General features: G+C 32.9%; 1 pseudogene; it reads right to left on the bottom strand.

Annotated features, from left to right (window-relative positions):
- Positions 1-3,552: 3,552 nt before the first annotated feature.
- LOC120130129 lies at positions 3,553-5,348 on the bottom strand (annotated as a pseudogene).
- Between the last annotated feature and the right edge of the window lie 21,287 nt (positions 5,349-26,635).

Here is a 26,635-nt window from a genome sequence, read left to right on the forward strand (position 1 = left end):
GTTACCAAACTAGGTTGATCATTTGTCATAAATTGTAAGGTTCCATTATCCAAAAGACTTTGGACTCGACGTTTGAATGCAAGACAATTCTCAATGGTATGTCCTTGAGCTCCAGCATGATATTCACAATAAACGTTGATGTCATACCAATTCGGATACGGAGGTTGGAACGGTTTTATGTAGTACGGAGCACTTCTTGTGCTTCAAGTAGTTTCTCATACAACTCTTTATATGATATAGGAATAGCATCAAAATGAGAACCGCCTTTTGTCTTGGATTGAACCTGAGTTTTAGACGTCGGGAGCAGGCTAAACTTCGTCGATTTCAAATTACATGATTTCTTCTCATCTATGGGAGGTTTTACAGTTGTCACCACTTCTTTGGTATCTCCAGATGATTTATGAATACGAATGATGACTGTCTGTAATTTCTCAAATTGATTAGGATCAGAAGTTCCTGTATATATGATATTACATGGTTATGTTCATTGATCTCTCTCTCTTTCGTGCAGGAGTCTCTTTTCCTTTGGCCAAAACAGATATTCTACCATCATCTTGGACATATGCTTTCTTATTTATCGTATCTCCTTTTCTCTTCAATGAGCATACGATCTTTGGGTGCATAGCTCTCCTCTATCCTCGGAGTTCCCTCAAGATATCTTTCCTTGGCCGCGTCATATTTTGTTCGATCATAAAACTTTTTGTCCATTTATGATTTCTTTCCAATTTGATGAACAGTCTTTCAAGTCAACACCTTTTGGTTATGCTATGATCATGCAATGCAAACGAAAGAAATCAATATAAACAAGTTAGAGCAATGTAACATGCATGGAAAAATAAGGAAAATATAGAATAGTTAGTGTCAACTAATGGAAAGAACAATTCTATCTATCAAAGTATAAATCCTAACTTCATGCTTTCTAGTTTCATGCTTTGTTTGGAAAAATTAACTTAACCGCATGATTTATAGTTCGCATGCATTTATTTAGGAAAAAAAAGGAAATAAAATAAATTAAAAGCTAGAGCTTATTTCTCCTTTGTGTACAACTACGGACAGAGGTTCAGTACAGTCTTAGATCAGGAGAATTTCTAGGGTTTATTATATGCAGGGTTTTAGTTCTAGGAGTAAAGGTACTCGAACTGTCCTTGTTGGTGCCCCCTTAGGCTACCAAACCCTCAATCCTAGTCCACAACAGACTTAAGCGAATCGAGTTCAATTCGAGGGGATACATTTCTCTATGCCTGACACGGAGAATAAATTCTCACGAAGACATAGAGCATATGAACCCCAAAAGTTACTTGCTAGGTCTGACATGGAGAATAAATTCTCACGAAGACGTCGCTTTCACTCCCACTTAAAAGGGACAAGCTTAATTATGAAGCTTTATGTTGTGCAATGCAATGTGTTGTGTGTGAGGAAAAATATTCAAACCTTTGACAAACAAATAAATAATGAATTTAATACTTGAAAATAAAAAAATAATATACATATAAATATTATGAAAATAATAAGTATATATAAAAATTATGAAAAGAAAGAATTATGAATTTTTAATTTCAAATTGATAGAGACAATTTATAATTAATTTCAAAGCTTGACCTTTCGTCCCCAGCGGAGTCGCCAAGTTGTCGTAACCGGTTTTTGCCCGGGTACGAATTTTTATTTGGCGGGAAAAGTGATGTGAATAAATGGTTTTAAAAATGTTTTGGGAGTCGCCATCGGCCTTTTGGATCAGGTAGGTCGAATACCTAAAAATTATCTTTTAAAAGAGTTTTTAGAAAAACATCAGTTAAAAGATAAACTGGTCTGCGTTTATAACGAAAAATTCATTTTTTATTAATAAAAAGGGATTCGTGGTCGGTTACGTTTAGGGAAGGATTAGCACCCCTATAACGCCCAAAATTGGTACTTATTAATTATAAATTGTCTCTATCAAAAATTCAAATATATTTAATTCATAATTCTGTTAAGTTTATTAATATATAATATATTTTATTAAACAATATATTTATTTATTTAGAAATATCAGAAAATGGCTTCTAGGTGCTTTAAGACAGCTCATTTCTTAATATTAAAAAATAAATAAATTTTAATAGAACATTTATCTAAAAATAATATAAAAATAGATTTATATATTAAAATATTTATTTTTATTTAAAAATATCAGAAAATGGACATCCAGTTGCTTTAAGACTGTCCTTTCTTAATATTGATAAATATATATTAAAATATGATTAAAATGATTTAAAAATAATATATTAAATTTATAAACAGATTTCATAAAATAAATAAATTTATTTATATATTTTTATAAGACTAAATAAATATTTATATATATTGACATAACTAATAAATAATAGTAATAGTAATGATAATTAAATATATAAAAATATAAAAAGTAACATATAATTAAACAATGTTTAAAATAAATAAAATTAAAACATAGTATTAAAATGTAAAAAGTAATAAAGATTGTAAAATAAATGAAAATATTAAGCTTAGGGACTAAATTATAATCTAATAAAATTAAATACCTAATTTGTAATTAATTATTTAAAACTATAGGGATTAGACATGTTATTTTACAATTTATTAATTTAGGGACTAAAATAAAATTATATAAAACATCAGTTATTAAATGTAAATATTAAATTTGTAGACATAATTCGAATTATAAAAAATATAAGCAATAATACTGTAATTAACCCTTAATTATCAATCAGTGGTCAAAATAGAAATATTAAAATTATTAGGGACTAAATGCACTATTTATCCTAAATATATATACACATATAAGGACTAAAATAAAATTAAATGCAAGAACAAAGTTAAAATAATTAAAAGTATGATACGAGTGACCAAAATGGAAAGTCTCGAATTCTGAGTGGCTACGGAAATGATTTTCCCTAAAAGGGAAATTACACAGATACCCTCCCCTAAACGGCGTCGTTTGGGAGAGGGTATATAAACCCAAATATGGCCGGCCCATAGGGCCATCCTCTCTTTTTTTTTTCCTTTCTCTCTTCTCTCTCTAACTGAGAGGGTTTAAAAACTCTCTCGCTTCTCTCTTGTTTTCCCTTCGTCGGAGGGAAACGATCTCCGGCCTACCACCGCTAACACCACCTCTGGCCGACCATCGTGAACGGTGGCCGGAATATTTAAAATCACCCCAAAATTTCTCTTTTCCACCAAAACCTAGATCTAACCTCTTTTAAGCCTAAAACCCTCTCAAAATCGATAGATCTAAGCTATAACCGAAGGATTTACCTCGTTTTATATAAGGTTTTCCGGCGGCGTTTGGGTTCTCCGAAGGTACATAGCTCTTTTTCCTTTTCCTTTTCTTTTTCGAATGGTTGTTGGTTGTTTGGTTGCTCTTTTCCTTTTTGTTGCTCTCATATTTCCCTCCCCTTTTGGTTTTTGGTCTCTGTTACTTGCTGTCTGTGTCCCCTCTTTGTTTTGCAGGTGTGGTGGTTTTTATAGCCATCGACGGTGTGGCTCTCGGACCGGTCCCAAATGGCGACCCTAAGTGAGTCACCGGACTATGGTGGTGACTCACCATAGGGCTTCGACGTGGGGAGGGGCAGCTGGCTTTCTGGAAAGCTCGGCGAGGTGGCGTGGCACTGACGGCGGCGTGGCAGCAGCTGAAGCGTCAACGTGGAGGTGGCGGCTGAGCAGAAGCGGCGACTGGCCTTCTGGAAGATTGAGGCGGCTGGAGTTAAGGTTTAAAAACCCTAGCAGTAACCCTAAATAGGTTTTGAGTCTTGCTGGGCCATCTGGGCTTCGGGCTATTGGGCTCCGAGTTTGATATTTGGGCCTGAACAAGTTGGGTCTGAAATTGTAACTGGGCTTCGGGATTTGTAATATATTTGGGTTTGAATTTTTTTATTTAATAATAATAATAAAGAATAATAATAATAATAAAAATAATAGAAAAAATTAGTGTATACACCTTTTATTAATCATTAGGAAATCTCCTTTGTGCATCAAAATATGACAAACCTCGATCGATTATTGTATCATAAAGAGCTTTATTTTTGTTATTATTATTATTAAATTTCCGTATACATAAAATCATTATCCAATGAAGTTATATAGGGTAAACTATATGTTTAGTATCCCAATTAGTACTTTAATCTCACTTTGATCACTTCACTATCACTTTTTTAAGATCCTATATAATATTACGTTTGAGTTTTATTTTAGTCACATGTTGTTAAAAATTAAAAGATATATTGATGTGATATTAAAAAAAATAATGATGTGATATTATCTTTTGATGACACGTCAACATCACTATTATTTTTTTACCAAAATGCAACCAAAACATAACGCAAGTATGATTTAAAACAAAAAATAATTGGGTGACCAGAATAGAACAAAAGTGATAGTTATGATACTAAAAGTATAGTTTACCCTATTATATATAATTAGGAATTAAATAATTACATTTTAGATATGCCTAACTGACATCAAAGTTTGATCATTAATCTACCTTTCAATCCCATAACTGCATAAAGCTGACTCCTTGGGAGATTCAAAATCATCAGATTCTTCTTCTTCCTTTCTCAGCTTTGAATACTCAACTTTTTGTCCATATAATCTATCCAAAACCACGTAGAGAGTCATGGTGAAAATGGTGACCACAATCAAGGTCGAGCTGAAGAGAATATTCACCAATGATTTAGCTCGGTGCAGTACCTCGTCGCTTGAGCAGCTAACAATCTGGTGACCATCTTCAAATTGAAGGAAACAGCCTCTGGGAACCAAGGATGGAGTCCACATCACGTACCCCATGAGCACGAGCCAAACACCTTGATACAAAACACTGACGGACCTCATAAAGCTGACAATGAAGCTATTAGGAAACCCAAACGCAAGAAGCGTAGTGGTTAACGAAACAACAATGGCACTCTGTAGAAGCAAGTGATAATGACCCTCCAGCCTCATGTGGTCGGCCGAGTGGAAGTGGAAGAGGAGCAACTGTTGCGCAAAGGCGACTGCTGCAACAAATTGTGATAGGCAATATGTTGCTTTGGGGCTAATTTTATCAAGGAGAATGGAGAAAGCTGCGTATGTAAAGAAGGTCATTGATATGAAAGAGTGCTCGAAGTTTCGGAGACGGTTTGATGGGATGGTTCCATCGGGACCGATAGGTCGGTAACCGTGCATTGCGGGGCAGATGAAGAGCTCCATGGTGGTGGTGATGGAGGAGGCCGCAAGATTATGAACAGCTCTAGGTACCTGTTGTCACTGTCGCCTAAGCGTAGCATGTCCCATCGTCGCAGTTTTTGACACTTACAGACATCATTGTCAACAACCCATTGTATCATCTCAACAAATAGTGAAAAGTAGAGAAATCAATCAAAACAAAAAAATAAGGTAATCATCACTCTCGATCACAACCTCACAAAAGGCTACCAACTTTAATCCATCATATATAATAGGCAACAACCATTTAAAAAAAATAGAAAAGAAAGGGCAACCATTTTAGAGAAGGAAACTAGATTCAGAGAGGGGAGGGATTCGAACAAAATAAAAAAAAAGGAGAGAGGAGAACCGGGAAAATGAAGAAACAAAGAGAAGAGGGAGAGGAGATTCGAATAGAAGGAAAAAAATAATAAAAAATGAACCAAATCGAAAATAGGAGAGAAGGGATCTTACCATCTCGTCGTTTGTCGCCGGGGAAAGGACGGGTTCATCGTGGGAAGCCTTCGTCAGTCGTTTCTTCATCAGAGCAACGAAATCCTTCAATAGCGGAAGATGGATGAGATTTCAAAGAGAGACTTTTAATCTCCATGTTTGAGCGGTGGTGAAAAAAATAAACTTTAGGGTTCAAGAAGCCAAGAACCATGTAATATGGTTTTTAAGTTTCTGGGTAAGCGGCGCCACTTTACCCAAGGAATTCATATATTTAGGGTTAGGGCCTTAGGGGTTATTTGCATGCTAAGGGCTTGTTCTTTTGTAATTCGTTTTATTTATCATTGAATGATAGTTTTAATTTGTTTACTCAAGGTTTTTAATTTATGTATGTTTCTATTTTAGTCCCTATCTGTGTGATGGATCCTATTTTTCGATTCTTTAAATTTGATGCCCTTTTTTCAGAAGTTTCATTTTAGTCCTGCATGTGTTTTGAGTCCTCATAACTTATAATCCCACACGTATACATATATGTGTGCTATATTAAGTATATAATATGCTTTTAACTAGCTTTGTATATTAAATATATTTTATTTATTATATTACACACGTGTTTCACCATAAATAGATATACATATTTATTAAATATATTTTCATGTCCTTTTGCTTTACCTATGTATATATATATATACATATTTCATTTATAATATATTTTAACTTTGATATTTATTTACGTATATTATGTGTATGTGTATTTGGGCATATATTTTATGTATTATTTGTATGTATGTGTATTTTTATCTTGTTTTATTCAAAATACCCTTTTTAAGGGATTTAATATATATGTATTGTATTTTTAATAAAAACGTTATTTTAATGTTTTAACATTTGTAAGGCCTTTTATTATTCGACTCATCTATGGAAGATCTCCAAAAATCCGAGGGTTATTCGAACAAAACAATTTCTAATGTTATTTATTATTTATTTATACTTTTTGATTTGTTCAATCAATTAGATACACAACTTTAAATAAATGTCATTTTAAATATTTCGTATTTTTTATATAATGAAGTTACTTTAATAAATATAAATATTCAGTGTTCTTTTTATTTATTCTAGTATTTCTTTATTTTGTCTCATTTATTCGTCATATTATGTGGACATTTGATTCTTTCTTTCTATGTTATTTATTATTGTTGGGTTCATGAATCATGCACTTTTTTCTTGTTTTGTTAAATATTCAATGGCAATGTTTTCTCACGTCATGAGTTAATGGAATGGTTTCTAATATAATTGGATTTTAATTTCTATTAATTCACGTAGAAAGTGGACATTCTTTTTAAACAAAGTTGAGTGAATTAAATCTTTTATCGAGTCAAATGTTTAAAAAAGAGATTCACTCATTTTCTTTAATTCATAGAAACAAAAGGACCATAATTAAATTTTGAATTCAAATTTGTAAAAATCCACTATTTAGACAACATATAATTGAGAGTACCAATTTTGGGCGTTGTGGGGGTGCTCACCCTTCTCCACACGTAACCGACTCCAAAATCTTTAAAATGAATTTATGTTAATACGCAAAACAATTTTATTTTTTAAAATGATTTTTCTTAAAATTGTTTTAAAAGAAAATTTTAGGTATTCTACTTACCTAACCCAAAGGTCGATGGCAACTCGAAATTTCAAATAAAACGAAAATCCAAAATTTCAAAAATAAATTCATAATATTTTTTAAATTAATTTATTTATTAAAAATGGTTATGACATTCTGTATTGATCTACAAGTTTAAAAATTATTTCGCTTGTTCCATTTAAATCTAGACTCGAATACAAGTCTAACCATACAAGGCACTTCTTCTAGTTCAACTTATACAATTTATAGCAAATTTTTTAGAGAAAATAACCTTAGTGACCAAAAATGTCTTATAATATACGATTTTAACCAACTTTTTTTGGATTTGCCAAAATGACCAACTAAATCGCAATGCGATCGATAATTCGCAACGCGATCTCCGGTATCGCAAATCAGTTTCCAGATTCGCAACGCGAACTTCGACTATCGCAATGCAAACTATGGCAAACTTGGACTATCGCAATGCGAATATGTAAATCGCAATGCGATAGTCGACTATCGCAATGCGAACTTGGACTATCGCAACGCGAACGTGGTATTGCATTTGTTTCTTAAGAATTTTCTCTAAAAAGATAGTATTCGCGCGGACGTGTCGAAGACACGTATTACCACGACCATGACCACGACCCGACCCGAGACGAGACGAGACGGACGGCGGCGTAGCGGCGCGCGAGAGTCCCCCTTGTTCTCTATCACTCAACAAGGAAGTGGGAAAGCCAAGCCTTAAATACCATTCCCAATAGTGTTTCCAATACTATGTGGGATTGAGCATTACCAACACTTGTTCCCAATACTATGTGGGATTTAGCCTTAAATAGTGATATTATTTTTGAATGTTTTGCTTAAAATTGCAATAATTGCGATTGATTGTAGATTGACTTTTAATTATGACATATTTAATCGTATAATACTAATGCAATTGGTTGCTGATTCAGTTGTTTTAAGGTGCATGACTGTTAATTGTTTCCTGAATAATCACATTGTATTGGAAAAAAGTGTTGGTAATGCTCAATCCCACATAGTATTGGAAACACTAGTGGGAATGGTATTTAAGGCTTGGCTTTCCCACTTCCTTGTTGAGTGATAGAGAACAAGGGGGACTCTCGCGCGCCGCCGCCACAGCCGTCTGTCTCGGGTCGTGGTCTTGGTCATACGTGTCTTCGACACGTCCGCGCGAATACTATCTTTTTAGAGAAAATTCTTAAGAAACAAATGCAATACCACCAGTCATTGAGATTTTGGACTATCGCAACGAATTTGGAATAAATCGCAACGCGAACTTCGACTATCGCAATGTGAACTTGGACTATCGCAATGCGAATATCGCAATGCGAAATCGCAATGCGAATATGTAAATCGCAATGCGAATATGTAAATCGCAATGCGAACTTGGACTATCGCAACGCGAACTTCGACTATCGCATTGCGATTTACATATTCGCATTGCGATAGTCCAAGTTCGCATTGCGATAGTCGAAGTTCGCGTTGCGATAGTCCAAGTTCGCATTGCGATAGTCGAAGTTCGTGTTGCAAATCTGGAAATTGATTTGCGATACCGGAGATCGCGTTGCGAATTATCGATCGCATTGCGATTTAGTTGGTCATTTTGGTAAATCCAAAAAAAAGTTGGTTAAAATCGTATATTATAAAGCATTTTTGGTCAATGAGGTTATTTTCTCAATTTTTTAATCCAACTTACAAAATCTGCTTTGAGCAGAATTTGCAGCGATGATTTTAAGCTTCAATCAAAGAAGAGGTTATGGGAAATTAATCGCCTAATGTTTGGCCAAGAAGAAAAATTATGGGAAATATATATAAAAAATTCCGAAGGGCTTAGATTGCATGTAAGAATGATTCTATGTGCTTGAAATTTTGTTTTGGGATCAAATTGGAACTTTGCGAAGTTTTAAGGATCTTTTCACATTCTTTAAGAATTTCCAGCATAGTACACTCATTTTCCAACTTTTGCATTTTAATCCAATAAATTCTTAAAGAATGCAAAAATATCATTAAAATTTCACAAAGTTACAATTTGATCCCAAAACACAATACCAAGCACATAGAATCATTCTTACACTCAATCTAAGCCCTTAGGAAATTTATATATATATTTCCTATAATTTTTCTTCTTGGCCGAACCTTAGAGATTAACTTTGATTTAAGCTTAAAATAATCACATATACTTCATTTTCAATAATTTAAATCAATTCCACATCAAAATAATCAATTTCAACATTTCTTTATAAATTGTCCTAATGGCCGAATATCATCTCTAGTCCCTCCAATGATTTTCAATCCATTTTCATGCTTAATAATAACTCTACAACACCCCTAGCATCATAATACAACCTTATTTAATTGAAATCCAACTTCCCCTTCATCCACCATAATTACCAACTCAATCATTCAAACAAGAATTCAATAAAATACTAACACCAAATGAATGAGAATTTAATGGGGAAATATTTTTATATTTAACAACTTAGTCCAAAGTCCTAATAAAATGGGTCAAAAATAAAAAAATAAAGCTCACTCACCTTGGCTATGGAGACCCACAGCAATGAAGAGGAAGATAAGAGGATTCTTCTGGAATTTTCTCCAAAAATATCTAGGACACTTGTATGTATTCTAATTAAAAAGAATTTAAAATTCATTCTAATCCAAAAATCCAATTTACCCTTAACGAATATTAATAATTACCCCATTCCACCCTTTCATCACCATTTTCATTACATTAAATAAATATAAAACTCATACTTATTGATTTTCATCTTTCCCCTTTCAATTTTTCAAAATTTCAATTTAGCCACTTAAATTCCACTATTCCAATTTAACATGGAAAACCCACACAACTCCACTGATCCATGTTAAATTCTGTAACCCACTCAGACCGATATAGGTGGCTCGATCTGATCCGGGGTGTCACATTAAGGCCACCAGAGCGACCCACCGTAAAAATCTCGAAAATTTTAAATTTTTTATTAAAACATGTAAAATCATAAAATCATTTATATATACAAAAGTAAACTTTACCAATATTAAAAAATAAAACAAATTTCAGACTCATATGTAAAACAAATTACAACCTACATGCCCCATAATCACATGCACCGTACTCCGAAAGCAACGCTGGTGGAACTCCCTTACTGAAGACGATAGTTATACTGGTACGATTATTTTAACCTGAAATGGTGTGTAACAGAGAGTGAGCTTTGGGAAGCTCAGTAATACAATACTACCAGTTGATGCTATAGGACACGCAGGTAAATGGAAAGCCATAAAATTTCCTTATTTAAACAAACATATACAGGTTTTCGGAATAAGCTGGGATTCCACTGGTAGTTTATCGAGTAGAAGCCATGAAGATCTTAGTTCATAGGAAACATTCATAGTATCAAGTTTTTAAGAGATCGAATAGGATATATAGTGTGTTCCAACCAAAACTAATGAAAAGATATAAATCTTTTTAGAACAGTAATTGTTTACAATATATTTTCAAAATCATAGTAGAACCCTCCAACTGAACATCGTTATGCAGTTCCCCATAACTGCATCTATAAGGGCTTACCCTAAGCACACAGCAAAGGGAGCCAACCTAATAGAATGTCTTGGGCCCAAGAGCCTACCCAATGTTCATCTTAGGTCCGAAAGGATTTACCAGCTGGATCAGGGCTAAACCTCCATAATCCAGAATCCTACCCATATAAAAATCCAGTAGAAATTAGTTTTAGTCGTAAATCGAAATATCTGGATCGTGATCCAGTAATATGTCATAATCGTGATAATGAAATAAACCATATAACTGATCTCCACATGTACACCATAAGTAGTCCCATGATTAACCCAAGGGACTACCTTGGGGCCTGAGAGCCTACCCAAGGATCACCTTAGGTCCGTAAGGATTTACCAGATTGATCAGAGTTGTACCTTCATACTCTAGTTTACCCAGATAATATCCCAATAAAACAGTTCAAGTATAACCTGTGAAAACAGGAAACCATAGTTCATAAACCAGTAAATTCCATGATTCCATAAATCAGGAACAATTCATATCTTTCAGTGAAAACATGTAACCAGAGAACATATACCATGTAGTCATAGTTCATAAGCCAGTAAATCATTAAATCAGTGATTTCAAAAAATCATTTTTAAAACAAGTAAAACATTTACATGTCACAAAAGGAACACACTAGAGGATCCAGATATTCTTAAGAGCTATTTGATGATCAGAAAGGTATTCATAATCTTTTTGTATCAGAGTTACATAATATTTCAAGTATGACATGAGTGATTCCATTACTCAACAATCAGAGGTATTTAGGACTATGAATTGAATTATTAGGATTTTAAGTCCAAATGAACCAAATGGGGTATTCAGGATCCTTTGCATCTGAGTTATTTGTGTGATAAGATATGACAAGAGTGATTTGAGCTGATAAGGGAGAAATGAAGGTTCATGATATTTACCATCTATTTCGATTTATCGGATAATCGAAATAAATCGAGTTGAATAACTCCCAGAACTGATGCACATCGACCGGTCAATTTGTTGACTTTCCTGGTATTCACTCTTTAATACCAACAATTCTTGTCCATTGATCACTTTCAGAATCATATTTGAATATATCTTAATGAGACAAACAAATATTCTAATGGTCTTTATTTTATTTCCACATTTCAAAGATATCAGGAAATGTCGATGTACTTTACTTGTGGTTCATAACCATAGGGATGGTACAACATGTAAGTTCATCAGAGTTTTCGGACTTATCCAAATCACTTACTTAATCCTCAATCATTGAGGTTACTTAGTTCATTTATTAGTCAAGACTATCTCGATCACTTTAGAGTTTTCCAGAGTTAAGGGTATTAGTTATTCCATGGCTTAGAGGTACTTTAGGTCATTTTACACTTTAAAGACATTTTGGTCATTTTACACTTCAATGGTAATCTATAAATCCAATATAGATCCGGAATTTAATTCAATGATTAGAGGGCTCAAGTGAATCTGAACATAAATTCTTAGGTCATCTCCTTTATCATAGCCATCCATTGTACTTTTTACACTTTAAGCGTATCATCATCATTCCACTCAATTTTTCCAGTGGTATACTTTCGATACATTAGGCTTGAATGCAATCTAGTTCCTTAAGCGTTCAGGATATGTTGTTCCTTTGATCATTGGAGGTTATTTTTATAGTTATTATGAAGCTTGAGGACATTTCAGTAATTCCTTTAAATTCAATCATATGCAGTTTCTCAGATAATTAGTCAAATATGTCATTTCAGAGTTATTTCTCACCATCCTGGGAAGTCTTGGTCCTTTTTCTATTACAAGGGCATTTTCCTAATTTTATCTCATGGTGATCTTTTTCGATAATTTCATATCCAATTAACCCAATATTTAATCTTTAAGAAAATTTATCAAAATTTACTTATCTTAAAATTAACTCATTTATTATTTTCGATTGATCTTACATTTTCTTAAGCGAGCCATATAAGTCCTATCCGGTTACCGACTTTTTATAGTATTTGGATCGAGTTAGGAAATAATCACTACATACATGTGACCAATTATACTTATCCATGTAAAACTCAATACTAAAATATTCAATAAAACATGAAACAAGTAGTAATGTATTACCTCGGGTTTTGTGCTATATCGATCGACCATTTAAACTCCATTTGATCGTCCTTGAACTTGAATTCAACTTCCAATAATTCCTCGGATAAAAAGCAACCAAATTTACATCAGAAACTGGAGTTAATTTAAAAACCATATTGAATCCAAAGATAAAAAATTGAAAAACGACTTACCGGGTGCGAATTTGGTAAAACGGACTTCGAAATCAGACTCAAGACGTCGAAAAAAATAAAATAGGACCCTTTCGAAAAAGATGACTTTTTTGTCAAAGTCAACATGTCAAATTCAACGGGTTAACTCGGATGAGTTGACTCATACGGTTTGACTCAGACCGAGTTGACTCGTACACGATGACTCGGACCAAGTAAGCGGGTCGGATCGGACAGGCGGGGCGGGTCAGGTCGGGTCGATCCGATTCTGGAAATTTTCTTGGTCCCAAAACAAGCCCCATGTGTACCTGACGATGCATGGGGACGCGAGCAGTGGCGACAAGAGCCATTCTGGCCAACCGAGTACTCCCTGCTCAACTACACACCTCAATTATTCGAAACCATACCAAAATTCTATCCAAAAGCAAGCCAAAATCGCGAAATTAAAGCTTGAACACTCACTTATATGGCAGTCGACGATGACGCGCCGTCGAGGAGCAAACCCGACTGGGTTTTGTTCGGAATCCTGAGGGGAAGACGTTGGTGGTGGCGGTGAGGTGAGATTGTCACCGGATTGGCCAAAATCGATGATGTTTTACGACGAGAAGAGTTGTTTTCGTTGAAACTCTACGTCCAAAACTATGACCAATGATGCCGTTATCCGGTGCAAGGGGCTCGGGTTTTGGTCGCCGGTTGGTGAGGAGTTGATTGGTGGTAGTGGTGTTCTCCAATGGTGGTCAGGCGACGACAAAATGTAATAGTAAAGGGGTTTAGCGGGGATGAATTTAGGGGTTATGGATTTTGATTTTAGAGGTTTGATAATTTAGGGTTAACTGATCGAGGGTTTATTTTTCATTGGATAATAAAAATGGTAAATTTTGGGGTTGGGTCCTTAAATTTTCATCAATTTACATCATAGCCCTCATATTACAAAATCTTATAATTTGACCCCTAAATTAGGGTATTACAATTCTCCCCTCCTTAAAAGAATTTTGTCCTCGAAATTCATTCAAGTCATAGAAATGCATAAATGAGGCTTCCATCAGTTCTTTCATATCTTATGGTAGCGTTTACAGAAGTACAGATCCTCTACTAATCCTTAACCAACTGTGTATACTTTCTCGTCAGACCTCTCTCAATTTCATTTTTGGAATCGGGTTAGAATTTCTCGGATAAACAACTTTCACATTACTCGAGAGGCACTTTACAGAATTTGGAAAAAGTTTATTGTATCCCTTTATGCATAGGTTGAGCACTAATGAATAGAAACCTTAAGTTAGCTCGTTTCAGAGAGGGACTCGACCTTGGAGTTCCGGCTTAGAGAAGTACAGTTATAGTCTAGGGGCATGTACTGACCATACATCTTTTGACATTCGATCGGCCGATCTATCTAAAAATAATTGATTCAAACTAGGCTCTTATACCACTAAATATAACCCCTCATAACGATATAGGTGGCTCGATCCGATTTGGGGTATCACATTAGGGCCGCCGGAGTGACTCACCGTAAAAATCTCAGAAAAATTAAATTTTTATTAAAACATGTAAAATCATAAAATCATTTATAAATACAAAAGTAAACTTTACCAGTATTAAGAAATAAAACAAATTTCAGACTCATATGTAAAACAAATTACAACCTACATGCCCCATAATTACATGCACCATACTCCGAAAGCAACGTTGGTGGAACTCCCTTACTGAAGTCGATAGTTGTACTGGTATGATTCTTTTAACCTGAAATGGTGCGTAACAGAGAGTGAGCTACGGGAAGCTTAGTAATACAATACTATCAGTTGATGCTACAAGACACGCAGGTAAATGAAAAGCCATAAAATTTCCTTATTTAAACAAACATATACATGTTTTCAGAATAACTGGGATTCCACTGGTAGTTTATCGAGTAGAAGCCATGAAGATCTTAGTTCATAGGAAACATTCATAGTATCAAGTTTTTAGGAGACCGAATAGGATGTATAGTGTGTTCCAACCAAAACCAGTGAAAAGATATAAATCTTTTTAGAACAGTAATGAAATAAACCATATAACTGATCTCCACCTGTACACCATAAGTAGTCCCATGATTAATCCAAGGGACTGCCTTGGGGCCTGAGAGCCTACCCAAGGATCACCTTAGGTCTGTAAGGATTTAATAGCTTGATCAGAGTTATACCTTCATACTCTAGTCTAACCAGATAATATCCCAATAAAACAGTTCGAGTATAACCTGTGAAAACAGGAAACCATAGTTCATAAACCAGTAAATTCCATGATTCCATAAATCAAGAACAATCCATATCTTTCAGTGAAAACAGGTAACCAGAGAACATATACCATGTAGTCATAGTTCATAAGCCAATAAATCATTAAATCAGTGATTTCAAAAAATCACGTTTTAAAACAAGTAAAACATTTACATGTCACATAAGGAACACACTAGAGGATCCATATATTCTTAAGAGCTACTTGATGATCAGAAAGGTATTCATAATCTTTTTGTATCAGAGTTACTTAATATTTCAAGTATGAAATGAGTAATTCCATTACTCAACGATCAGAGGTATACATGATTATGAATTGAATTATTAGGATTTTAAGTCCAAATGAACCAAAAGGGGTATTTAAGATCCTTTGCAACTGAGCTATTTGTGTGATCAAATATGATCAGAGTGATTTGATTTTATTTGATTTGATAAGAGAGAAATGAAGGTTCATGACATTTACAATCTGTTTCGATCTATCAGATTGTCGAATTAACTCAAGTTGAATAACTCCCAAAACTGATACATGTCGACCGGTCTATTCGTTGTCCTTCCAGGGTATTCACTATTTAATACCAACAATTCTTCTCCATCGATCACTCTCAGAATCATAACTGAATATATCTTAAGGAGACGAACATATATTCCAATAGTATTTATTTCATTTACACATTTCAATGATAACAGGAAATGCTGATGTACTTGATTTATGGTTCATAACCCATAGGGATGATACATCATGTAAGTTCATCAGAGTTTCCAGACTTATCCAAATCACTTACTTATTCCTCAGTCATTGAGTTTACTTAGTTCATTTATTAGTCAAGTCTATCCCGATCACTTTGGAGTTTTCCAGAGTTAAGGGTATTAGTTATTTGAGGTCTTAGAGGTACTTTGGGTCATTTTACACTTCAAGGGTAATCTATAATTCCAATATAGATCCGTAATTTAATTCAATGATTACAGGGCTCAAGTGAATCCGAACATAAATTCTTAGGTTATCTCCCTTATCATAGCCATCCGTTGTACTTTTTACACTTTAAGCATATCATCATCATCATTCCACTCAATTCAATCATATGTAGTTTCTCAGATATTTAGTTAAATATGTCCTTTCAGGGTTATTGAATTTAAATGATTACACTTTAAGCGTTCATAGTATTTTATTCCTTTGATCATTGGAGGTTAATTTTATAGTTACTACAAAGTTTGAGGACATTTCTGTAATTCCTTTAAATTCAATAATATGCAGTTTCTCAGATAATTAGTCAAATATGTCATTTCAGAGTTATTTCTCTCCATCCGGGGAAGTCTTGGTCATTTTTCCATTAAAAGGGCATTTTAGTAATTTTATCTCATGGTGATCTTTTTCGGTAATTTCATATCCAATTAACTCGGTATTTAACCTTTAAAAAAATTTAGCAAAATTTACTAATCTTAAAATCAACTCATTTATTATTTCCGATTGATCTTCCACTTTCTTAAGCGAGCGATATAAGTCCTATCCGGTTACCGACATTTTATGGTATTCAGATCGAGTTAGGAAATAATCACTACATACATGTGACCAATTATATTTATCCATGGAGAACTCAATACTAACATGTTCCATAAAGCATGAAAATGTAATAATGTATTACCTCGATTTCTGTGTCATACCGATCGACCATTTAAAATCCAGTCAATTTTCCTCGAACTTGAATTCAACTTCCAATAATTCCTTGGATACAAAGCAACCAAATTTATGTTAGAAACTGGACTTAATTTAAAAACCATATTGAATCCTAAGATAAAACATTGAAAAAGGGCTTACCGGGTGCGAATTTGGTAAAGCATACTTCAGAATAGGACTCGGGACGTCGAAAAACATAATATACGACCCTTTCAAAAAAGTTAACTTTTTGGTAAAGTCAGCGGGTCAAAGTCAACGGGTTGACTCAGATGAGTTGACTCAGACGGTTTAACTCAGATAGGTTGACTCGGACCGAGTAAGCGGGTCGGGTCGGATCGGACAGGTAGGTCCGGTCGACCTGGTTCTGGAAATTTCCTTGGACCCAAAACAAGCTCCATACCCACCCGGCGACGCGTGGGGGCACATGCGACGTCGACAAGGGTCATTCTGGCCTGCCGATTACTCCCTGCTCAACTACACACCTCAATTATTCGAAACCATACCAAAATTCCATCCAAAAGCAAGCCAAAATTGCCGAAATTAAAGCTCGAACACTCACCTATATGGCGGTCGGTGATGACGCGCCATCAAGGAGCAAACCTGACTGGTTTTTGTTTGGAATCTTGAGGGGAAGACGTTGGTGGTGGTGGCGGTGAGGTGAGATTGTCACTGGATTGGCCAAAATCGATGATGTTTTGTGGCAAAAAGAGTGGTTTTCATCGAAACTTTACGTCCAAAACTACGAAGAATGACGCCATTATCCATTACAAGGGGGCTCGGGTTTAGGTCGCCTGTTGGTGAGGAGTTGATTGGTGGCAGTGGTGCTCTCCAACGGTGGCCGAACGACGACGTAATACGACGGAGATGAATTTAGGAGTTAGAGATTTTGATTTTGGGGGTTTGATAATTTAGGGTTAATCATCTAGGGGTTTATTTTTCATTAGTAATAAAAATGGTAAATTTTGGGGTTAGGTCCCTCAATTTTCATCAAGTTACAACATAGCCCTCATATTACAAAATCTTATAATTTGACCCCTAAATTGGGGTGTTAAAAATTCTACTGATTATAAATATCAGGATAATATTTCTCACCTCCTACTACCATACTTCAAATTTTTGTAAACTTCTGATTCAATCTAGTTATCCGAATATTTTACTGAACTTTATCTCTTAATAGCATTTTATATAAATTCCGGATAGAAATCTAAATTCCATAAAAACTCCATTCTTAAAAATGAACTATTCATTTTCGAAACAATTTTTTGGGAAAATTGTCACTTTGTTCCTTGAATTTTTCCCATGTTTATACTTTTGTCACAAAATTTTCAAAATTTACGTTTTGGTCACTTGTCAAAATTTAGGAAAATATTTACCATCACTAGAGAGATTTGAACTCTTGTGGGTGAAATACTAACACCAAATGAAAGAGAATTTAATGGGGAATATTTTTCTATTTCACAACTTAGTCCAAAAATCCTAATTAAATGGATCAAAATTGAAGAAATAAAGCTCACTAACCTTGGCTATGGAGACCCACCACAATGAAGAGGAAGATGAGAGATTTCTTCTTGAATTTTCTCCAAAAATATCTAGGACACTTGTATATATTCTAATTAAAATTCATTTTAATCCAAAAGTCCAATTTACCCTTAATGAATCTTGATAATTACCTCATGCCATCCTTTCATCACTAATTTAATAACATTAAATAAATATAAAAAAAACATATTTATTGGTTTCCATCTTTCCCCTTTCAATTTTCTAAAATTTCAATTTTCTAAAATTTCAATTTAGTTACTTAAATTCCATTATTCCACTTTAACATGGAAAATTCATCTAATTCCACTGATCCATATTAAATTCTAATGATAAAAATACCAAAATAATATTTTCAACCTCATAATACCATCGTTCAAAATTTTGTAAACTTTTTATTCGATCCGGTTATCCGAATATTTTACCAAACTTTATCGCTTTATAAATTTTTAAACAAATTCCGAATCAGAATCTAAATTCCATAAAAACTCAATTCTTAAAAATAAACTATTTATTCAAGAAGTAAAATTTCTTTTTGGAAAAATTACCACTGGGTCCTTAAACTTTTCCCAAGGTCTTACTTTGGTCACAAAATTTTCAAAATTTACATTTTGGTTACTTATCAAAATTTTTGGGAAATAATTGTTGTCGCATAAGAGATTAAAACTCTCACGGATGAAATACTAACACCAAATGAAAGAGTATTTAATAGGGAATATTTTTCTATTTCTCAATTTAGTCCAAAATCCTAATAAAATATATCAAAAATGAAAAAAAATAAAGCTCACTCACCTTGGGTATGGAGACCCACAACAATGAAAAGGAATATGAGAGAATTCTTCTTGAATTTTCTCCAAAAATATCTAGGACACCTGTATATATTCTAGTTAAAAATGAATTTAAAATTCATTTTTAACTAGAAGTCCAATTTGCCCTAATGAATCTTGATAATTACCCCATGCCATCCTTTCATCACCATTTTAATAATATTAAATAAATATAAAAGTCATATTTATTGATTTCCATCTTCCCTCTTTCAATTTTCCAAAATTTCAATTTAGTCACTTAAATTCTACTATTCCACTTTATCATGGAAAATTCATCTAATTCCATCGATCCATGTTAAATTATACTAATTAAAAATATTAACATAATATTTCCAACATTTGCTACCATCCTTCAAATTTTTGTAAAAATTCGATATGGTTATATGAATATTTTACCGAACTTTATCACTTAATAGCCTTTTACACAAATTCAAGATCAAAATCTAAATTCCATAAAAACTACATTCTTAAAAATGAACTATTCATTTATGAAATAAAATTTCTTTTCGGGAAAATTACCACTTTGGTCTTTGAACTTTTCTTAAGTTCTACTTTGGTCATAAAATTTTCAAGATCTACATTTTGGTCACTTGTCAAAATTTTGGATAAATAATTACCGTCTCTTGAGAGATTCAAACTCTCATGGGTGCAATACTAACATCAATGAAAGATAATTTAATGGGGAATATTTTTTTATTTCTCAACTTAGTCCAAAATCCTAATAAAATGGATCAAAAATAAAAAAATAAAGCTGGCTCCCCTTGGTTTTTTCCAAAAATATCTAGGACACTCATATATATTCTAATTAAAATGAATTTTAAATTCATTTTAATCCAAAAGTCTAATTTACCTTTAATGAATCTTGATAATTACCCCCATGCATTACCATTTTAATAACATTAAATAAATATAACAATCATATTTATTGATTTCCATCTTTTTCCTTTTAATTTTCCAAACTTTCAATTTAGTCACTTAAATTCCACTATTCCACTTTAACATGGAAAACCCACTTAATTCCACTAATCAATGTTAAATTCTATTGATTAAAAGTATCAGAATAATATTTCCAACCTCCTAATATTATCCTTCAAAATTTTGTAAACTTTCAATTTGATCCGATTATTCGAATATTTTACCGAACTTTATCGCTTAATAACCTTCTACACAAATTTCGGATCAAAATTTAAATATCCATAAAAATTCCATTCTTAAAAATGAACTATTCATATATGAAATAATATTTCATTTTGGGAAAATTTTCACTTTGTCACAAAATTTCAAAAATTACATTTTGGTCACTTGTTAAAGTTTTGGGGCATTGCACACTTAGTGTGACAACATTGGTGGTCATAAAATATACTTTTAGCTTAAAGCAAATTTGTCACAATTTTTATTGATAATAGTATCGAACATTTAATCACTAAAAAATACTTAGTGTGACAATATTAATGGTCACTAAATATATTTTTAGTGTCAAACAAATTCGTCACAATTTATATTGATAATTGTGTCAAATAGATGATCACAAAAAACGAAAAATTGTGACAATTTTTAAATAATAGTCACTGATATAATAGTGACAGATTATTAGTGACGACTTGAAAATTTTATCATTTTGTATTTTAGTGTCTAAATTTAATGCTTCCAGTGACCACAATGTACAACAATTCAAAAAACTAATCATTTTTTAAAGAAAAAAACTAATCACATTAAAAGTTTTATAAATATTTCCTTCCTTTTAAATGATAATTTCTTATTTTTGCTTAGTTTTGAATCTTGAATTGTTGTCCATTTTGGTTCCGTCATCGTCGACTAAAAACTAATCAATTTTTAATGCTTTTAAATGATCAATTTTTTCAACTTTGAATAAAAAAAATTAGCTGACCCTATTCCCATATGTAATGGGGTAAGAGGGAGGTAGGATAGTAGGCTGCCCCCAACGCAGGTTGAGAGCAGCATCCGTGGGAGACCTCCGGCAGTCAGAATTATGAATTGTCCACCATGGAACTTGATCCCACGACCACAAGGTTAAGATCCATGCGCTCTTACCAACTGAGCTGGACGGGCAATTCCAACTTTGAATAAAAAAGGTTCATATATTCAGTATCTTTTTCTTTTTTTCTTTTTTAACTCTTTTCCCCCACAAAGAATGGCAATCTTTTTTAGCATCAATCGCTTATATTGTGACCTTTCTTTCTTACGGTTTGTTATGTAGTTAATATATTCCCCTTTCACATAAGGCTCTTTTATTGTCTAATCAAAACTTTTAATTATATTCATCCTTACAGCTTCTTTTAACCCTTTTCTTCCTATAAAAAATTGCAAAAGTTTTTAGCCTACTAGCAATAACCAACACTTCTTTTATACTATATGATTCCTTAAGTAGGTATTTATTTTGCATATTATTTAGGTTAGTTGCCTTAAATCTTTTCTTCCATATTTTTCCCAATAATGACTGTTAGTTTAACCTATTTTACAACCTAAGTCAACTTAAGTATTTAAGTTGGTTATCTTTTAAGATTGTTTTTATAATATTTCTTGATAATATTAAAATAATATTAATTTTATTCGTGAAAGTTTGAATATTATAGTTCAAATTTGTTGGGGGTTATATTTTCATAGATATTAATATTTATGATCATAGTAAGATAAAAAAAAATTAAATTTCTATCATTATAATTTATCCCTCCGATTATATATAAGTTATGGATAATAAACTTGAAGATTATGATTAATCTAATAATTTGAAGCTTCCACTTTCTAAGTTCTATATTTTTCTCTACCCTCTTTGTATGATTTTATAATTATGTTTTATGGAGTGTAAGGTTTGTGAGAAATTTTTATTCTATTATCCTTAACCTTTATATACTCATTAATTATTATATAGTGAACTGCCTCGTATTTTAATAAAAATTGTTGTGCTTATTATACACTTTTTAATCTGGATAAATTATTTTTGTTTGTGCAAAATTTTACACAATTGAATAGTGGATTGATAACCCATAAAAAGTCTATATTTCGTGTCTTTTTACTTAGGTTATTGGTTGTTTAAAAATCAATTTCATGGTATATAGCTGCATTTAGATTCATGTTTGCATGTGCTGGTGTTTGTTTTGCTACAATATTTTATTCACGAAATTGGTGTTGCTTATGAGAAAGGTGTTGTTCTACTGATGACGTGCAGGTGATTAAGACTGAAGGAGAATTGAAGAAATGCTACAGCATTCTAGACGACATTCATGGTCGCAGAAAAGGACAAAAAGGACGAAGATATTTTATGATTTATGTCAAGCTATCCAGCTCACATGTGAAATCCTTTGTCAGTTGTCCTTGTGAGCCTTACTTACAGCCTTGTATACACTTTCAAATGAAGGGAATGATCCATTATGGTACAAAGGGAATTTGGACACAAAACCCTAGGAACCCTTAGTATAAATATATAAGGATACCCTCATTTTAAAGAGGATTTTTTGGAAAGTATGAGATAAGAGAGAGACGAAGAGGCTGCTTGTGATACTGCTTGTGATACCCAAAAATTTGTCTAGTAACTAAAATGTAAATTTAAAAAGTTTAGTCGTCAAAGTGTAAACTTGGGAAAAATTTAGGTACTAAAGTGGTAATTTTCCCAAGAAGATATTTTATCCCGTAAATGAATAGTTCACCTCCAAGAATGACATCTTTTTGGATTTCTGATTTTCAATCTGGAGCTTGTATTAAAGGCTATAAAGAGATAAAATTTGGTAAAATATTTGGATGATGGGATCGAATTAAAAACTTAGGAAATTTTGAACGATGATATTAAAATATTAATAATTTCATGTGTTCATTGGTGATCATAGGTGATTGATTGGAAATAAATAGTTATCGATGAATGCAAGCTTCATCGGTTATGATCATTCGTTTACAAATTACACTGATGGTTTTTTTTATTATGATTTGTTGAATCATAAATCTTCTTCGATCATCAAATAATAGATTCACAAGTAGAGAAAATAGAGAAGAAGAGAATTAGAAGAAGGAACAATTCATTAACTTTTTAGCATGTATCTCCAATACACCTTTATTTGCTTATATCACCAAATTAGTTAGGCAAAAAATTAACAGTCATTGAACGCTCCAAGTGTCCTTTTGTTACGATTGCCCCTTCAAATCTCATGTTAACTCACCTCACGTACGATCCCTTCTTGTTGTCCTTGGTGCTCACTATCAGTCATTCGTATAACATTACCCCTTTATTGAACAGGAATCTTGTCCTCAAGGTTCAAACTTGGAGACGAAGCAAAGTTGCATTCTCCTTAGTCACCTCATCCTCCTCATTTAGCATAGGAAGAGGTGTTACATGATGTGATGGTTGACCTATGCATAATTTTGGTTGGGAAACATAGAAGACGGGATGGATTCGTGTGGATGGGATAATTCCAACTTATAAACCACTGATATGATTTTTTCACAACTCGATATGGTCCAAGGAACCTTGGACCCAATTTCTTTGATTGTTGTAAACGTACTGGGAATTGTCTATAAGGTTGCAAACGGAAAAATACCCGACTACCTTTTGGTATTTCTATTTCTCACCATTTCTTATCCTGACTTGAGTATGCATTAAGTTCTTCTTCGACTCTCGCAACAACTCATCCCTTTTTAATATTTCCTTGTCAACTTCATTGTATTGTGTCATTCCTCCCATAGTTGATTAATGTTGGTAGATCTCGACCGTATAATGCCTTAAAAGGAATCATTCTCGTCGACACTTGATAAGAGGTGTTATACTAGAATTCATCCCAAGCGAGATATCAATCCCATGTTGTTGGTTCATCTCCTGTAAGACATCTCAAGTACATCTCCAAACATCTATTTGTTAGAGTATGACCAAAGATCAACCATATGATGATTGTATTGACACATTTTATTTATCGATTTTATTAAATAAAGACATTGCCACTATTATTTTTAGTTATATATTTGTGTCTAACATAAACTGAAAGATAATAAAGTCCATATGATAATACGATTATTATTAAATATCCTTAGTCGAATATTATTATGGGTATGGACAATAATAATATGTTTAAGATTAACGTGTTATTAATTGATGATAATAAATTGCCATTCACATAGAGATGTCAAATCGATGCATGAATATGTTGTTAGAGAACGACAAATTGGATTAACCCACTATGAGCATATGTCTTAGATTATTATGTGATGGTTACAACATTGCTCATGGCGATGACCATATGTATGATCCTAAAACTTGAGAGAATTACTATTTCAACATATGTTGTTGTATGTTTTGATACAGGTAAACATGCTCTGTAACTGGTTGCACTATAAAGATTGATATTGAACATGTCTCGATATATGTAGTGGGATGTGAATGATTAAGATAGGATTTGTCATTCCTACATAATAGGAAATATATCACGTCACTCGATTGAGTGAGATAGAAATGCATGACCATGCTCGAATAAGTTGATATGAGATATCACAAATTATTCGTTAATTATAGTCTACTATAGATATCAAGAAAGAATAGATGGATCATACAAGTGTGACAATTCCAAGACTTGTGCATATTATAGATATAAAGGACAAAAGGATATAATACATAAAAGAGTCAGTCACGAAGATGATATGTCGAATCATGATTTCTTCTAAATTAGGTAACAATGATATATTGCTAAATGTCACTCATTGTTTGTAATAATTAGAATAATTCTAATAATTACTATTAATGTTACAAGAGCCTACAGGGTCACACCCTAAGGTTGAAATGAGCAAATATTAAATTGTACAATGCAATTCGAGTTAATATATGTATATTTGATATACATATAATTTAATTATCCCTAATAAAATAAGTGGATATTAAAATAATGTGTCTTTTAATGAATATTTAATTTAGAATAATATAAATAAGATTTTAAATAATTGGGAATTTAAAAACTCTAAAGTTTAGGGTAACTCATATATATAAAGATAAGTAAGGGTATAGCAGCCATTTTTCTTGATCTTTTAGTCGATCTTATCAAAATGGTTTTAGAGAAAAAGTAAAAAAAAATATTTGCTCTCAATCGGGTGAACCAAGTAGAGGCCAAGATGTTTTCATGGAGGTTGGCGATTAAAATCGTTCGTGATCACTATTACATTACATCGATCTTGCTATTTTTCAAGGAACCCAATCTAAGTAATTGTATCCCTTCCCTCCTATTTTTGATTTTATCGTACATTGATTGCTGGTGAGATCGTCGAGTTTTGTTTCCACTGCGCCATAGGGTGCACCAACAGTTCCAATAGTGATATCAAAGCCATTTGTACAATCTAAATTCGGGTTAAAATTCTTGGGTGATACGATATGTATGCGATGCATGATTGTTTTATCTTTTTCGGTGAGTATATATGATATAATTTTTCAATTCGGTAAAAGACATTGTTAATTTGTTTAATGAATTTTACAATCAATGGTTAAGAGTTAATCATGTGCTTGTTGCTACAAGGGTTTATAATATTCATATGCTAATTGTTGACATGGTGATCGGTGGGTACGTGATGGCAGATCGCGTCTGGCAGAGGAGCAATGGTTGTTCTGATGTGAACAAAAACCTTCAGGATTCAAAAATCGCTAAAACACGATTATGTTGATAAATGTTATCAAATCATGAGGTTTTTCCATAGAAACAATAAGTGTCATTTCTCAAAATTTCTTTCCCTTGACCCTTCATAGGCAACATAGATTGTAGGCCAATATTAGTAATTTTAACAAATGCGTAACGACATATACATGATATGTTTGATTTGCACTATGTTTGACATCCATGGTTATAGCCCACTTTAATATTCAATGGTTGTAATTTTATAAATACAACATGTGCGTTGTGCCTCTCTATAGTTCAATTGTATTTCTCTTCCCACCTTACTCCCTCGTATGTAAAACGAGTTTTTGAAATTGTAATCCTAGGAAGATTCAAAGGAGAAGAAGAATGGACTGAACTGAAGGCGAGAAGATGCTTGAGAAGCAGTCTTAGGTTTTAGGATTCTTGGAACCGTTGCATCTTATTTACTGCTTGTGTTTATCTTGTATGCAATGCAAATTATGATATGTTATCATACTAATATTAAAATGAACCTTGATGAGATCAATAAAGGCTTGATATTAAAATGAACAATGATGAGATAATTATGCTGTCGAAATAGTTTTTTTTCGAATGGGGAAAATGAGTCTCGTTTCGAAATAATTTTTGATGACGGGTTAATGATAAAACATGATTTG

Source organism: Hibiscus syriacus, unplaced genomic scaffold (assembly GCF_006381635.1).
Source record: "Hibiscus syriacus cultivar Baekdansim isolate YM2019G1 unplaced genomic scaffold, ASM638163v2 tig00110514_pilon, whole genome shotgun sequence".
NCBI classification, from domain to species: Eukaryota; Viridiplantae; Streptophyta; class Magnoliopsida; order Malvales; family Malvaceae; genus Hibiscus; species Hibiscus syriacus.